The following is a 16,721-nucleotide window of genomic DNA, read 5'->3' on the forward strand; positions in this document are numbered from 1 at the left end:
GGTGCCACTTAGAGAACATTTGCATTTCAGAGTTTACTCTAAATATAGCCTAGAACATCACAGCCATGGTCAAAGAGAAACACCTTAAAATAGCCCCTCATAGAATGAAAAAGTAGAAAACTGTCAAACTTCTATAACCTTTGGTTAAAAGAAAGAAGACAGACAAAGGCAGCATGAAGACAGAATACTTGTTATTTGATTTATTTTCTTTAGCAAAATAGAAATATTTTTAGAGCTATGTATAGTGATATATATATATGTGTGTGTATACATATATTATGGCATATATGTTCATTAAAAGAATAACTTAAGAAGACTGGGTTATTATTATAATTATTATCATCATCATTATCATTATTACTATCAGTAGTAGTAGTAGTAGTAGTAGTAGTAGTAGTAGTAGTAGTAGTATACTACACTACTTTGACCTTATTAAAAATACTAAGAAAGTCTAGTAGAGAAGAATTTTAATTTCTTGACTGAATTGGGATTGAACCTCTTGAAACTAACACTGAGGGCCGACTTTTATTGGCTTTCTGATCTATTAGCCTTTGGAAAGGAATATACCAACAGTCTACTATGCTAATATAACCCTATTATTTTATGTCTGTTAATATAAACATTCCTCAAATGTCCACCATGGTTATAATCTTATTGTTCTTCTAAGGGGACTAGAGCTCCCTATATGACTGTTGCTATTTCTGTACAAAACAAATCTCCTCCCTTGTAACTGCATATCCAATGCAATTGTGAGCTGCAGAGTTATGGCCAACTATGCTTGAACATCAGACTTGCCATCTGGCAAGCCCTCACACACAGAATGTTACCAGACACCACTTTCTCTACACTCTGTTCTTTAAGTGGAATCACATAGAGAAAAGTAAAATAAGAAAATCTTCTTAAAATACAAATTAGACATTTTAAACTTAATTTAAAGAACAATCCCCAATTCTAGTGCCTAATCTAAATGATTTAAAGTAAAATATTATTTATAACAATCTCATAAATATTATCTTATTACTTATTCACACAATGCTGTGAAATTGGTACGTTTCTTTACATTTTTATTTATTTAATTTTATTACTTAATTTTACATACAAGTATACTCCTGTGGTTAGATATGTGCTCTTAACTGCAGGTTCCTGCAGAAGCCAGAGGCATCAGAGTCCCCTGGGGCTAGAATGACAGAGGATTGTGGGCTGCTCAACATGGAACCTGGGAACAAACTAGAGTCCTCTGCAAAAGTAGAATGTGCTCTTAACTGCTGAGTCATTTTCCAGCCAACATGCTGCTTTTCTATACACTTCTTGAATGTGATAATTTTTGGTTTCTAGAACTGCCTGAATCAATTTTCATATGGATCAAATTCTAATCTCTGTAGTTATATATTCATCTACTCTGCAACTTTTCCAGAATCACAAGCCTGAGTTTGACTCCATGCTTCCTCTTACTCCCTCCTTAATGCTATCTGCCATTTATGGATTTTTAATTTTTTATGTTCATCACATTTTGTGTGTGGATACATATGATTTTATGTACATAGACACACATATATACGCACATACACACACACATATATATATACATATATATGTTGATGTTTGTTATTTTTTTCATCTCCCTGTACCAGTTTTCTTGGTGGAAATTGCCTTGTTTTGTTTTGTCCATTTTCAGAGAGAGTTGGTTACTCAACCTGAAGCTTGTTGACCAGTGAGGCCCCAGCACCAAGATTATAGGAGATATGATGCATTGTCTATTATCTCTCATTTAGCATAATACAGAATCTAGTTCTATCTAATTCCATACTGTGTCCCATCTCTCACTTCATTTCCAGTCCTGACATCAGCCAATCGGCCTTGCTCCACATTGTTTCCTCTCAATACATATGCCAATAAAATCTTCTTTCTTCATCATGCTCAAGTGCCCCCCATTCCTGGAGAAACAAATATGAAAAAAGACAATCTTTTGTTTATATATTGCTCAAACAATAGTGCTTCCTAATAAGCTCATATACTTAAATGTTTGGCCCACAATGTTTTAGATGTGTGGGAGTACTAAGAGGTATGTCCTTAGGAGGAGGTGAGTCACTAGGAGTGGGCTTTGACCATTGAAAAGAGTTCATACCATTATAATAGCTCTCTATTTCTCTGCTTCATGCTGGTGGATCTTGTCCCATCTTAGTGCCATGCCTGCCTACCTGTTGTCATGCCTCCAATCATAATGGTCATGGTTTCACTGAAACTGTAAGGAAGCCCGCAACTAAGCTCAATTGATAACTTGCCTTGTTCATGGTGACCCTTCACAGGCACAATGAAGTAACTCAGACACCTTCCTTTGCTTCTATTCTTTCTGTTTTGCATACTGTGTCTCCTGAACTCTTACTCAAAAGTTGGAGACAATCTCCAAGTCTCCATCTTCACTCTCTAAGTATCACTTTTCCACTTCAACCACATTAAACAATTTTACAAAGGATTTGCTCTCATATTACAAGATTTCTTCCTAATCATCAATCTCCTTTTGTTTTGGTTCTAACTCATTCTGCAGACATGGTTGTGTGTGAGGTCTGTGTTCTCAGCCAGTGTTTCTGTTGAAGGCTTTCAATGATAAGATTTTGATGGTGCTAACTTCCTACCCCACTGATAAGTACATGGGTGAATTGGCCAGCAGACGGTGAAGCCTATTTGCAGAAAATATTAGGAGAATCCTTTTGAATGGTCTCATATACAGACATTCACATTTATCTCCCTTTGCTTTAATGGTGTCAGATAGTAAGTGCTTCATACACACACACACACACACACACACACACACACACACACACACACACACACACCCCATGAGGATATAGCCAAGTCTACAGTGATGGAGCCTCCAGTGATAGAACCACTCAACGACAGCCTGAAACATCTAAAAGTATGATCCAAAATAAGTGTTTATCTCATGTATTTTGTCACATGGTAAAAAGATTACTAATCCAACTCAAAGGTATAGGAGGAAACAGAGAGGCAGAAAAACATCAACTCCAAGCAAATGAGGACAGTGAGTTTGGGAATGGCACTCAATGAACTCTTCAGTTTCTAAGATTGGTACTCAGTACCATTCCCTTCTGAGGTGCTCTAAAAGCAGTATATTTATTTATTCCTGTACCGCACTAAATGGAATGTTTTACATAAACTCCATTAGTCCTCCATCCCTATATTCTTGGAAAATGTGATCTCATACTTAAGGTTGCTTAAACGATAGCCCCAGCTTTATCATGATGCAGAAAACAAGTAATTATTTTATTCAATAAATCAGTCAAAGGTTTTTGACTTGCTAGAAAATATTGTGTAGGTAAAATAACATGCTTATCTGGCACAAATAAAGAATTTAAAGTTTCAGTCTATTCTACCACAGAGCCCAAACACAGCTCAACAAAGCACCCATCCCTTAGGGTTCATTTCATTTTTGCCACCCAGCATGTTTCTTGAAGGAGTAGAGTATATCCACTCTTTGAATATTTCCTAATTCTAGCAATTATTCTGGGGGACATCTGGGTACTTGTAATGTCTACACTGAAGTGCTCCAGAATGAAGGTGACCTCCATGTTTGCCAAAAGCAATGGGAACCTTCCAGGCTTCATTTTCCTGAAACTCTCAGCAGCATCTGTCAGAGGCGAGCTCAACACAGTAATACAGCTCTGATTACAGACTTGGTTTATTTGGTGGAATCTCGGGCCTGTCCTCAAACTTAGATAGTGCTATGTCTCTATGTTATTTTTGTCTTTAATCATTTTATTAAACAGTGCTATATTCTGTAAGTTTCTATACAGTAAGTTCTGACTCTAGGACCACGTTAGAGAGATGCTTTCCAGGTAGGTATGTCAAATATATTGCAAATATCGGCTTTACCTTCTACTTCTAGTAACTTTTTATTCCAGTTCCTATTTTAACAAATAGTACCAGTCATCAGAAATGAGAAAATAAAGCAACACTCTTCTTTTTCACATGTGATCATAAATATTGGTGGTTTTGTCACTTATTTAGTTCCTGGATCACCCGTCTTCTATTCCACCATTGTTACTGTGTTTGAAGGCCTAAATCCTTTCCCCTCAAAATCCAGGAGCCTCTGAAGTTTCAGTATCTGTATCTTTCTCCTTTAGCTAGATATCTTCACTGCCTAACTATGTTCCAAAAATGTTACTGACATGTTCACTCCCTGAAAAATTACTAAATAAATATAACTCCACTATTCCTGTTCTAAGAGCATTTACAACATAGTATGTAAGCTCCCCTAAATTTGTTTTAGAGTATTGACAAGAGATAGATTCTGGCTTCTGCTGTGATGTGACATCTCTGGACTGTGGTATCCTTCCTTGAAAATGTCTATCTTAGAGAGTTATTTGAGAAATGAAAAACATGTATTCAAAGTGGTTTGAAAACTGCCTAATATATAGGAAGCATTTCATACAGGTTTGTTCTTTACGATGGCTAATGCGTTAGAATTCAGCATGTTACAGTGAGTGGCATGGCTGACTTCTCATTCTGCAAGCTCATTTCTCATTACTTTCTACATCAAACTCTAGAGTTTACTAATTGGAAACTCTTGTCACAACCCATGAATTGTAGAATCTCAACAGCTCTGTACACTTTTTTTTCTGAAAGTGTTTGTTGCAGTTCTCTTGGAGTTACTTAATCAGAAATCCTTGCTCTATCAACATTGCTTGAGACCTAAGAGATAAAAGGTGTCCTTTGGCTTCGCATTTGTATTTTAGAAAATGGACTGGATTAAATACTATTATTTTTAGTAAATGTTAACTAAGTTAAATATTAATATATAATATAGTTGCTTTATAGTAACAATTATTTATTAAGCTCATATTGATTCTAAACATTTTATAGGCATTGGAACAAATCATCCACATACCATTCTGAAAAAATATGCTACAATATGAATTTTGCAAAATAAGGGCCTGAGGTATAAATTGCACATCGTATTTTTTCTTAGATTGACATCTAGCACAGGATACTTTTATTAGTGGGATCCAAACCTTCTTACTCTAGGCTTCTGTACTCTTAACTATTGTACACTAATAATAAATTCTTTAGATGTAGTCAAGACTCCTGAGCCCTTGTGTCATTGCTAGCGTGGTTCTGGCACATATGCTCTTAAGAAGATGTCCATGTACAAAGACTGGCTCTACTCAAACTCCGTGCATGATGCTGAGAACCAAGGGCTCCTGGTACATTTTCTTCCCAATACATTAGTTTTTTTCATCTGTTATTGACTTTTCTTGATAGTTTTTGAAATAAGGTCGCAAAAGATGCAGCACAAATTGAAGACCTCAGCTGTAGAGCAGTCTTCATTTTGCTTTTATTAATCCATATGTACTCACCAGCTTGGTGCCTGCCAAAATATAAGCTCCGAATAACAGTTTGTGAATATTTAGTAAACGAATTCCAGTCCTAAATAAGTGGAGCTGGAACATTTTGATGAGTCAGTTTATAATTACATACATTCCCGGATTGATGGCCTATACACTTGTAAACAGTATATAATTCAAAAATATCTTAAGTTGGATTTGGCATGAATTTTTGGTATATTTTTGTAACTGATTTGCTTTCTTGAATATGTTCCATTTTAGATAAGGTTAAGACGGATTTGTGTTCCTAGTTTTTATCTCAAGATGATGAAAAGTTTCTCAGGTTTAAAACAGAAAGAGAACTGAGTGAGGTAATGGAGAGATACTCAAAATTTGGCTGAGCTGAAATAGTGACAAAGAACGTTTTGATGTATTCTCGAAACTTCTGTTCTTGCCAGATCATCAACAGTGCTTGCTTCTCCCAACAGAAGATTGGAATTTAGTGTATTCTATATTAATAAACCAGCATGACTTGTGCCACAAGTATCAGAAAACTCAAACTAAATGTCATAAACTTCCTATGTTTTGGTTGAGTTATTGGTTCCTCATTCCAGATGTCCATCCAGGAGCCAGGTCACTTTCATTGGTTCATAAAATAGAGACCTTGAAAATGCAAGATGACATGTTTTTGTTCTAGTATAGTGACTGAAGAAATTGTTGGGAATATAAAAGAAATAATTAATTGCATACATTTTAATCATTCAACTCCAGGAGATACACTGCTACAGGTAAATAAACACTGAATTAATTTATCAAAAGGAAATTGTTTCACATTTAGAATACTAACTTCAGATAACATAGTATTGTCTTTATTTCATGGCAATTTATTTTAGTATCCCTGCTAATTAAAGTTATTTTTTATTTTAAATTTCTGAATGCTAATATCTTTATTTTGGGCAATAAGATAGAGGTATGGGATGATTTCTTTTATTCTAAATAATAACATCTTTATAATTTTAATATGCTACGAGTCTCATTTTTCCCTGAGACTTTTAAACCAATTCAAATCATACACTATACAAATATATTACTCAGTCCATGGTCATGAATTCTCCTTAACTCTTAATTCTTTTGTTAAGATTAATGTTAGGATGATCCTATCTGGTACTTTTATACAGCTCACTGTCTACATCTTGATACAAAGAAAACAATTGAAACTTAAACTTTATTTGTTGGTATAGCTGGGTCTTCAAGATGGAACTCAGACCCAAAAGTACTCACTAATAAGTGGATATTAGTGGAAAAAGGACAGAGTACCTAGGATACAATCCACAGAATCCAAGAAGATTAACAAGCAGAAGGGTCCAAGTGAAGATGCCTCAATTCCACTTGGGAGGGAGAAGAAAGCAATCACAGGAGGCAAATGGAGGGAGAGATCTGGTAGATGAGAGAAGCAGGAGGGGAAAAAGGGGAACAAGATCAGTAATGGTTGGGGGGATCTGGAGAGAATCCCTGAGAACCAGCAGAATGAGTGGAAATAGGGAACTTCAGGGGTGGGAGGTGGGGGGGACCCTTAGAAAGTTCCAGAGAACTGGGAAGTGAGAATGTCTCAGGACTCAAATGGAGGAACCTTAGATGAAATACCCAACAGGGGGGAGAGTGAGATTTTAAAATTCACCTCTAGTAGAAAGACAGGACATCAAGTGGAGGGATAGAGTTGCCATCCCACAGACAAAAACTCTAACATAGAATTGCTCCTATCTAAAGGGACTGCAGGGACAAGAATGGAGAACAGTCTGAGGGAAAGGAGTTCCAATGACTGCCCCGAATTGGGATCTCTTTCAAGGGGAGACTCTAAGGCCTGACATTATTACTGATCTATGGTGTGCTTACAGACAGGATCTGAGCATGCCTGTCCTCTGAGAGGCCCAACAAGCAACTGACTGAGACAGATGTAGAGACTTATATCCTGGACTGAAGCCAGGGACCCCTGTGGCTTAAATAACTTAGACCCCTTCGATCTCTCAGATACTGAGCCACCAATCAGGCAGCATTCAGGAACTGGTTTGAGGCTCCAGAGAGTGGAGAGGCTAGGCAGGATGTTTGTGTGTGTGTGTGTGTGTGTGTGTGTGTGTGTGTGTGTGTGTGTGTGTGTGTCCAGGTGGTAAGTGGGGGTTGGGAGTGGCGACATTCTCTTGGACACAGGGGAGAGAAGGAATGGAATGAGGAACTGTGGGAGTGCAGACAGGGAAGGGGTAACAGTTGGACTGTAAAAAATAAACGTAATAAAAATAGTAAAAGAAAAAAGAAAATCTCTATTTGTTATAACTTCTTAAAAACTAACATATTAAGGAAATTTGAGTATTTGATTTGTTTGATGGTCTGATATTATCTGAGTTACAATTCTGCTCACTATTAAAATATGCCTACTCTTGGGATTCTCCTCTTCCTACTGGGTTGCCTGGCCCAGCCTCAGTGTGAGGGCTTTTGCCTTGTCTTACTGTGTCTTCTTTTGTCCTGTTTAGCTGTTGTGTCCTGGAGGCCTGTTCTTCTCTGAAAAGGAAGTGGAGGGGGAGTGGATACTGGGGAGAAAGAAAGTAGGCAGGGAGATCTGAAAGGAACGAAGGAGGGCAAACCATGGTCAGGATTTATCATGTAAAAGAAAAAAAAAGAAAGAAAGAAAGAAAGAAAGAGAGAGAGAGAGAAAGAAAGAGAGAGAGAGAGACAGAGAGAGAGAGAGAGAGAGAGAGAGAGAGAGAGAGAAACCCGAGTCACTAAGGCTATATACTCACACACACCTTTGTAAAATAAATTCCGTTTATTTTACAAATTCTTATAGCACTAGGAACTGAGTCCTCCATATTTGTATGTGGCTGTACACACATGTATCTCAAGTATCCAGTCCTGTTGTAGTTCACTAGGGTAACTTCCACAGTGAAGAGAAGAGTCAGAAAGCACATATACCTCCAAGTAATAAGGAAAGGGGATCCAGCTACGGGGAATGAGGAAACAGGTTTTGAGTGTTTTAACTTCTAGTACAGAAGACCACCTCTGACAATCTTATTGCTCTTCTAGAAGGAAGGCCAACTTCCTTCTGTTTAGTCAACACCACACTCCTCCCTTGGTTCCAGACTTGCTACAAAGACAGGATTAGAATTATCTGTGCTCAGTATGCTTTTAGAAAAAAAAAACAAGCTGTTTGGAAGGGTTTAGTACTGCTTTAAACCTAAGCACGTGCTAGTTTTCCAAGAAACTTTGTCCAATAAAAGAATACTTTATCCTTACAGTGTGGAATACAAAGAAAGGCAGACTCAGGTTTGAGGGGCAGAATCAAGGTAGAACACAAAACATTTCAAGTCTGAAATTTTCTCATGCTTGAAAACAGCTAATCAGATTTTAATCCGTTTAGGATGTTGCTAGGTTAATCTGTGGGCTTTGGGAACTAGTCACCACTTTACACATAAGTGTACTCCAAATAAATCATTTTCTCCTTATGGATACCTATGCAAACAATTAATGAATGCCAAGTGCTAACATAAACTTCCTTTTGTGAATAACATTTTCTCCTAGTTCTGTATGATTGATTTAGTGACATTGGGGCACATAATCAGCTTTTGGTCTCTCCTCGATCCATGGTAGTTCAGGGAACGATTTGGGAAACATAATTTCTCTCTTTTAGCTCCTGAAAACCCAAGTATCATGTGGAAGGTATTGAATTAATTTTTTTCACTCGATACGATACTTTTTTCCTCCTGACACTTCATAGTAGTCCTTTAAAAACATCCATGGTTATTTAAGAAATGTTTTGTGATTTCACACATGTACCCCTCATTAAGTGACATTAAAAGAATGGAGAAATTTTCTACCAAGTTTGTAATTAGAAGTATCAATGTAGACAAAGAATTTTTGTTTACTTTGTACATGAAGCTTACTTAAACAGTTTTCATACATTTATGTATTACTATGGGATACAGTAACTGTTATGGTTCAGATAGTGATTTTTTTTAAGTAAAATAACTTTAAATGACACAAAACCTCCATGTGATTCATGTAATACATATATAAACAATATATATTCCTAGGTAGATAAAGCTATTTAATTGTTATAATGTCTTAAACAAATTCAGTAACCTCTTCAATGTATTACCATAATGGTTGTAGAATAGGATCTATTGAATGCCATTGGTGTATATTCCGTAGACAAAGAACAAAACTTTAATAGTTTATTTCCAGACTGTCTGAAATGCTCAAACTACAAAGTACATATCAAACCCAACTTTACATTTTAAATTTATTAAAGAATCATTTTCACAACTCTGTTACAAGTGTTACTTAAATGCCAATCTATTTCCATAATGTAAGGTACTTTGGCTGATTCTCTATGATAACGTGAACATTGAGTAACAGTGTCCAGCAGATATCCCCCTGCAAGTCTTCAGTTAACTGGCCTTAACTAATCACACTGGCCTTAGTTGTTGTGTTTATAAAAAGATAAAGAGAGGGGGGATATGTTCTATGGAAGTCTGGGAGAATGGGGTGCCTCAGCTGAGACATCCCTTCCCCCTGAAGGAAGGGCCACACAATGCTGTAGTATAAAATACAGTATAGTTAGGGCATGGGGAGGAGGGAGGGAGGGAGGAACGGAGGAAGGGAGGAAGGGAGAGAGAGAGAGAGAGAGAGAGAGAGAGAGAGAGAGAGAGAGGAAGAAGGAGATGAGGAGGAAGAGGAAGAGGAAGAGGAGGCTAGCCATGAACACATGGAGAGAAGTGGGGAGGGGAATGTGGAGAGAAGGGACAAAGGGGGAAGAGAGTAAGATGGCAAGAGTGAACAAGAGACTGAGGAGGGGGCAAGCAGCCCTTTTTATAGTGTCAGGCATTCCTGGCTGTTGCCAGGTAACTATGGGGGTGGAGCTTAGAATGCTAACATTAGTGTTTATGGCTTTATCAGTAAATTGTCTGTGTAACATAGTTCATTTTAAAACAAGGGAACGATCATGTCAGCATTTATTGGAGATGAAAGGGAGAAAGTCTAGGTTTAAAATGAGGAGTGACAATACTAAGAAATACTAAGAAAGCTGTAGGACACTGTTACCTGTGGCTGAGCAAGGCTGACACTATAACCACTGCTGGGACTAAGCAGTGCTAAAGTCACGGGAATGTTATCCATAGAGATATGGAGTCTACAATCATCTTTTATGACATCGGTTCACACAGGCATTTGCTTACATTGTGCAACAGCCACTGTTACAAGTGCACTGTGTACTTCTGCTGCATTTGGTGTAATTTCCTTTGTTATACAGTGTTAACCATGGCCACTTATTAATTCTGTTTCATTATAGCTCCTCCTGAATGGAAACTTGATTTGTCACTATGAAGTAAAAATTCCACTTATAGGATGATCTATCAGGCTACTGTGGTGTATAATGAGTATAAATATATTTTTAAACTAAATGGATCCCATGATTTTCATACTTGTCAAAATCACAGTAAAAGCTCATAGTTGTCAGCTTTGTAAGGACCAAAGATAAGCTTAGGAGGGAATAACCTAGAGGGTGAAAACAAGCTCTGACCGTAGAAGTGGTTCATAACCAGTGGATCACAACCCCTTTGATGGTCAAATGACCCTTTTACAGGGGTCACCTAAGACAATCGGAAAACAAAAATATTTATACTATTATTCACTACAATACCACATTATAGTTATAAAGTAGCAATTAAAATAATTTTATGATTGGGGATCACCACCAAATGAAGAACTGTGTTTAAGTGTCACACCATTAGTATGGTTGAGAAGCGGTCTAAAACCTAAGATAAAAGAACACATATTTATAAATGAAGACATCAATGAAAGCTAATTTTTAAAGGTGATTGCATGTAATGGCAACAATTACTAAAAGGATGCTTTTTATAAAACATAATTTATTGTACAGAGAACACTAAGTCTCTAACTTGTTTGAACTTATGATCAATTAGACGTTCGTAGTTTTCTTTTTCTTTTCCCCATCTAATTAATCATAGTTAAGAGTAAAATGTGTTAAAACCTTGGGCTTACTTTAACACATCAAAGATGGTTCAGCAGCTCAGAGTACTTGCTGATCTTGTGAGAGGACACATGTTTGATTCCCAGGATCCATGCCAGGCCGCTCACACTGTCTGGAATGCCAACTCCTCCACTAGCATTTGAACACACACACACTTAGTTAAAAATATTGTAAAAGTATCTTGAAGGTTAAAAGTAATGAGAGTGGCTCAAAATGACCCAAATGTTTGGAGTAAGATTCACATAGTGCTTACTACCTGCAAACCATGACGTGATTTAGGTGTGTAACTTAGCTAATGATTATTGGCAAGGCATGGGCCAGAACACAAGGTCTTACACAAGATGATGAGTAATTCTAGTAGATTACATTCTCAGCGGTTACTTAGAAACTGCTAGCCCCCCTTTAGAAAACTTGTTCATACAACTGTTGTCAAATAGCGCTTTCAAGGTTTCAAAGCCAGATGACCTGCAAGGAAGACAGCACATTCCTAATGCTCTCGCCCACTTCCTAAGAGAAATGTTGCCACCAGGGTCCGCTATGCATTTGGAAGTCATTATTGGAACTGCAAGTGAGCAGACATGTCACATGGGCAAACTTTTTTTTCCTCATTATGAAGGTGAATGTGTGAGTTTCAAGTAACGAAAAAGGAAACTGAGTATAGCAGGTGTGAAAAAAATGAAAGCAAAACAAAACAAAACAAACAAAACACCACCACCAACAACAAAAAAACCGAAACAACCAAACAGGAACAACTACAAAAACAAACCAAACAACCAAACAACCAAAAACACACAAACAACAGCAACAAAACCCCACACTGCATAAAAGTTCAGAGCAGAAACGGCCACACTTACAATCTTTGGCTGTCATTTCAGCTGAAGACTATTACAGTTCAAAGCAAACACATAAGAAAAGGGGATGCTCATGTTTAACATTCAAAGTCATGCCATTAAAATAGTAAAACAAAACAAAACCTAAACAGAGAAAGAAAACAAACAAAACTGTCTACAGACAGTGGAAAACCACAGTGGCATCCTCCATAAACTCTGCTTAAGCAGAATTGTTTGTTTATTAATCACCATTTTCCTAACATAGTTACAATCAATACCTGTGGATGTGACTCAGTAACAGAGCATTTGTAAAGCACATAGAGGACCCTGGATTTGAATCCCAGCTCCGGGCAATTATTAGACTGATCAGCATATTAAAGCACTTTTATTATTTTGAATAAAAATAAAACCCACAATCCTATGGAATAAAATCAGCTTTTACTGGCAAAAAAAAATGATGTAGTTTGAATTTCACTCTCTAAAATTAAAGGCAGTGTGGAAGTTTAGCACATGGGATTAGCCTGAAGTCAGTGAAGAAGCAAATGTGACTGTTAATAAACATGAATCTTCTTCTCTTTGAAGGTGCCTTTTAAGGAGCAAGAGGAAAAAGAGTGATCTAGATCTTGTCTAAAAGTGAATTTAAAGGGGTTTAATGGCCCATCTTCCACATGGAAAGAATTATAAAAGATTTTGCCTCTTGTTGTCCATTGTGAGATATTAAGTGGGAAAATGCATCTAGGCTATGCTAGTCCCTGTGTAGTCTGAGAGGCTTCAGGAGCCATAGCCTAAGGAATGTAGGGCAGGACCATGGGAGTCTGTGTGACTGCTGCTCTGAACTTCAGCAGCAATGTTAAAAGGAAAAGACAAAGAAAAGAACCGTTAACACTTCAAATTCTACCTCAGGATCACCCAAGCAGTCCTCTTCCCAGGGTCCCATGGAATCATGAGAACACATACAACATTGCCGACTTACAATTAAATCTATGGGTAAGAAAAGATTATTATAAACAAAATGAATGGTTTAGAAAATCAACAGGATATCGCCAATCAGTAGAAATGGTATTTTTCATATAGAGTTTATCCTGTAGGTTAATAGATGATGATATAAAGAGAAATCTGTTGAACTTTGTTGAAAAGTTGAGGGTTTTGTTGTTATTATTGTTGTTTGTTGAATCGATGTAAAGGGATTTAAGTAGCTCAGAAAAACTGTAAACACATGCCTTCTTTAGAGTATGCCTTAAAATATTAGTTTCTCATTTTCTTTAAAAATTAGAATTATTATAAGCTATGATGGCTATAATGCAAAATTAGCCAAAAAGTAAGTAAAATTTGGGTAAATATTTAAATTTATTTAGGGTATATTTTGCTAGTGCAAATAAATTTATTATACAAATTTCCCATTTCTAACAAAATCTCCCCTAGTTTTGCTACATGTAGTTTCTGTGTGATGTTCAATATTTAACTAAACCTTTAAAACCAATCTCATTAATATTTAAAAAACCCACCTCCCAAGCAAACCATGTTTAAGTTCTGTCTATTCTATCTTTTTCTTTTTTTCTTGTTTCTCCCCAGAAATAGAACTGCTAAGCCAAGAGCTACTAAGCTTCTACCCAATTTTCAAACAAGTACAAACCCAACTGAAACCCAAGAATCATGGGCTCTAATACAGTGTCCTGCAACTTTCAGTTACTCATAATTATAATTAAATAAATCTAACCACTGCTGATAAAAGATCAATTTCATAACAGAATATATAGGAATCACTAGATTTAAATAAATGTACTATTGTGGATTTCCCAAAAGCTATTTTCTTTCTTTCTTTTTTTTTTCCGGAGCTGGGGACCGAACACAGGGCCTTGTGCTTGCTAGGCAAGCGCTCTACCACTGAGCTAAATCCCCAACCTCCCAAAAGCTATTAATTATTTAATCTATATCTGTTTGAATTCAGTAGATGAATGTCTATTATTGGACACCTGGATGCTGACAGACTAAGGGTTAACATATACTGTGAAAAGGTTTTCACCTAAATACCTCAGTCCATAAAAATAAGTTTCCTGAATCTAAACAGTTATATTTTTCCAAACAAAATATAAGCAAGAAGCTAATTGATCAGGACCAACTTTAGCTAAAATCAAGGCTGGATGGAGATGGACCTCTGTGGATCTTTCTGCTTCTTTGCCAAGATCCAGAATAAGGGAAACCTCATCTTACAACATTGCTCACAGCTCTGCTCTGCTAAAGATTCTGCTTCCCCAAGGGAAAGACTTGCCAAATTCGCCCTAGTTTTATCATTTATCACAGAATAGGCAAAAAAAAAAAATCCCATTTCTTATCTAAGATTCCCTATGTGCACAACTTTTGTGCCTTCACTCTTTCATTGTCTCTCTGGATGTCAATTGCTAAGTGGCTAGTACCAGATATTTTCTTTTAATCATTAATTACATTAATACTAATAAACATTTATCGTTTACGAGTGTTAGAGTTGGGCAAAGTCTATCTCAAGATGTAGACATCAGAGTAAAATGCAGAAATAAAATGGTCAGTGGAAACCACAAGGAAAAAAATCACTGTGGAAGTGTGTTAACTTGGGCTGGTGAGGCTCATCTCAGGAAAAGCTTCTCACCAAGGCTAATTTCCCATCTCTGACCCCCAGAACATTAGAGGAGAACTGATTGGCAAGGGCTGTTTTCTCATTTCCATATCACACAATGGGCATATCCACCCTCCATCCCATCCATCCATTCATCCATCCATAAACCATCAACCCATAAACAAATAAGTATAAACATTAACTTTTGCCGTTGCTTTCCTTTGCAAATACCAGTATTTTTGCCACCAAATAATGGTCGATGGTCAATTGTGGTAGATTTCTTGGCCTCTAACCTTGAACTCTGCATTTGTTATTTGCTATGATCCACTCTGTTAACATAAAATGCATGAGCACAACTTTCTGAATGTGAGTTCAAAGTATGTCACAACTGGAGGTTACTCTAATATCTGACCCATCTTCTTCGGTGTCACACAATACCGCACGTTTGCGTTAGATGATCTAAAATGATAGAGGATGAACACTCCAGAAATTCCACTGAAGATGTTTTCCTCCGTGACAGCTTAGCTTTGGGGAAGTTTATCAACCTTTCTTCTAGGTCGTTTACTTCGAAAGTTTTTGTTTTGTTTTGTTTTGTTTTGTTTTATGCTGGAAAAAAAATCCACAACTGCTCTGTGGTATTTCTTCATAATGGATCGCAGCATGAATAGCAATTCAGAATACAGTGATACTCAGAATTTCAACACTGGCGCAAGACAGAGTAACAATAGACAACAAACTGTCATACCAATAACGCTGGTATGAGTGAGACACATCTGTCCTCTCCACCTGTGCCACCCAGGAAACTGCATTACCACCAGAGGAACACAAAGACATGCTACATTTGTAAAATAAAGTCTCTTCTAATGAAACTTTTATCTCAGGCTTTCCTCCCTCAGGGCCACAATTTTTATTTCAAGCCAAGACATTCATTGTTCAGCAAGATTCCAATCTCTCTAAATTCACTTCCCAGCCCTGAAAGAAGCTCATCAAAGCCAAGTTATACACAGGGAGCCTGAGCTGTGACCAACTTGCCTCTCCATCCACCTCCGTGCTACAAACATGCCCCCGGGTCTGAAGCTAGAGGAGAGCCCAACCACAGAGAAATCCTAGTCAAGAAGAAAATCCCAGTCAATGAAGAGCACTTCGGGGGAATGCTTGATTGCTGCAGTCTGCCTCCCCACCAACACTACAAACTAGCTCTCCCAGCTCCTAGCATTAATCTCTGCCCCTCCTCCTGCCTGCTGGCCAGAGGGATCTCTAGGGTTAGTCAGTCTGCACGTGACTCCCGGTGCCCACATGACAAGACCATGGGCGGGGGAGAAAGGAGTGAAGCAGGGAAAAAGTTACTGAACACTGGTCAGAGCGTCCAAACCAATTTATTCATTTCCTTCCTTGTCAGCCAGTGGCTCAGGGGTCCCTAGGGAACCGCTACTGACCAAGGTGTCTCCAGACTACTTTTGGATATACTGCAAGCATTCTCCACTTGCCCCAATATTCAGAGCTTTTCCCAACCTCCCTAGTGACACCTCTGCACCTCAAGTTGCTCCATCTTCCTTTCTTCCTCACCCCTGGCTTTTTTTCCTTCCCCGAAAGCTCTATGTCCACTGTGGGCATGCCACTGACGCACATTCTATTTGGCCCTGGAGCTCAGAGGAGGTCGGACAAGGCCAAGCATCTTCCAAAGGGGAGGGTCCAACTAGGCAAACTAAGTTGCCTGCTACACTGCCACCTGGCTCAGCCAGCCTACCAGTCCCCCTGCCCCCGTCCCACTATTGCTCCGAACACAGTTAGGATGCTCTCTGGACCCCACCCCGCGGTGGCGCAGCATTCACCCATCCAACCCCCGCGCCCACCCTATTGATGCCCTCCCCACGCCGGGGTCCCACCACCCGGCAGAGCACCGAGCAAGCTGCGCTCAC

General features: G+C 38.0%; 1 protein-coding gene across 11 annotated transcripts in view; it reads right to left on the minus strand.

The window, feature by feature from the left end:
* Magi2 (membrane associated guanylate kinase, WW and PDZ domain containing 2) overlaps window positions 1-16,721 on the minus strand; it is a 1,487,762-nt gene that overhangs the window by 1,470,377 nt on the left and 664 nt on the right.

Source organism: Rattus norvegicus, chromosome 4 (genome assembly GCF_021556685.1).
Source record: "Rattus norvegicus strain SHRSP/BbbUtx chromosome 4, alternate assembly SHRSP_T2T, whole genome shotgun sequence".
NCBI classification, from domain to species: Eukaryota; Metazoa; Chordata; class Mammalia; order Rodentia; family Muridae; genus Rattus; species Rattus norvegicus.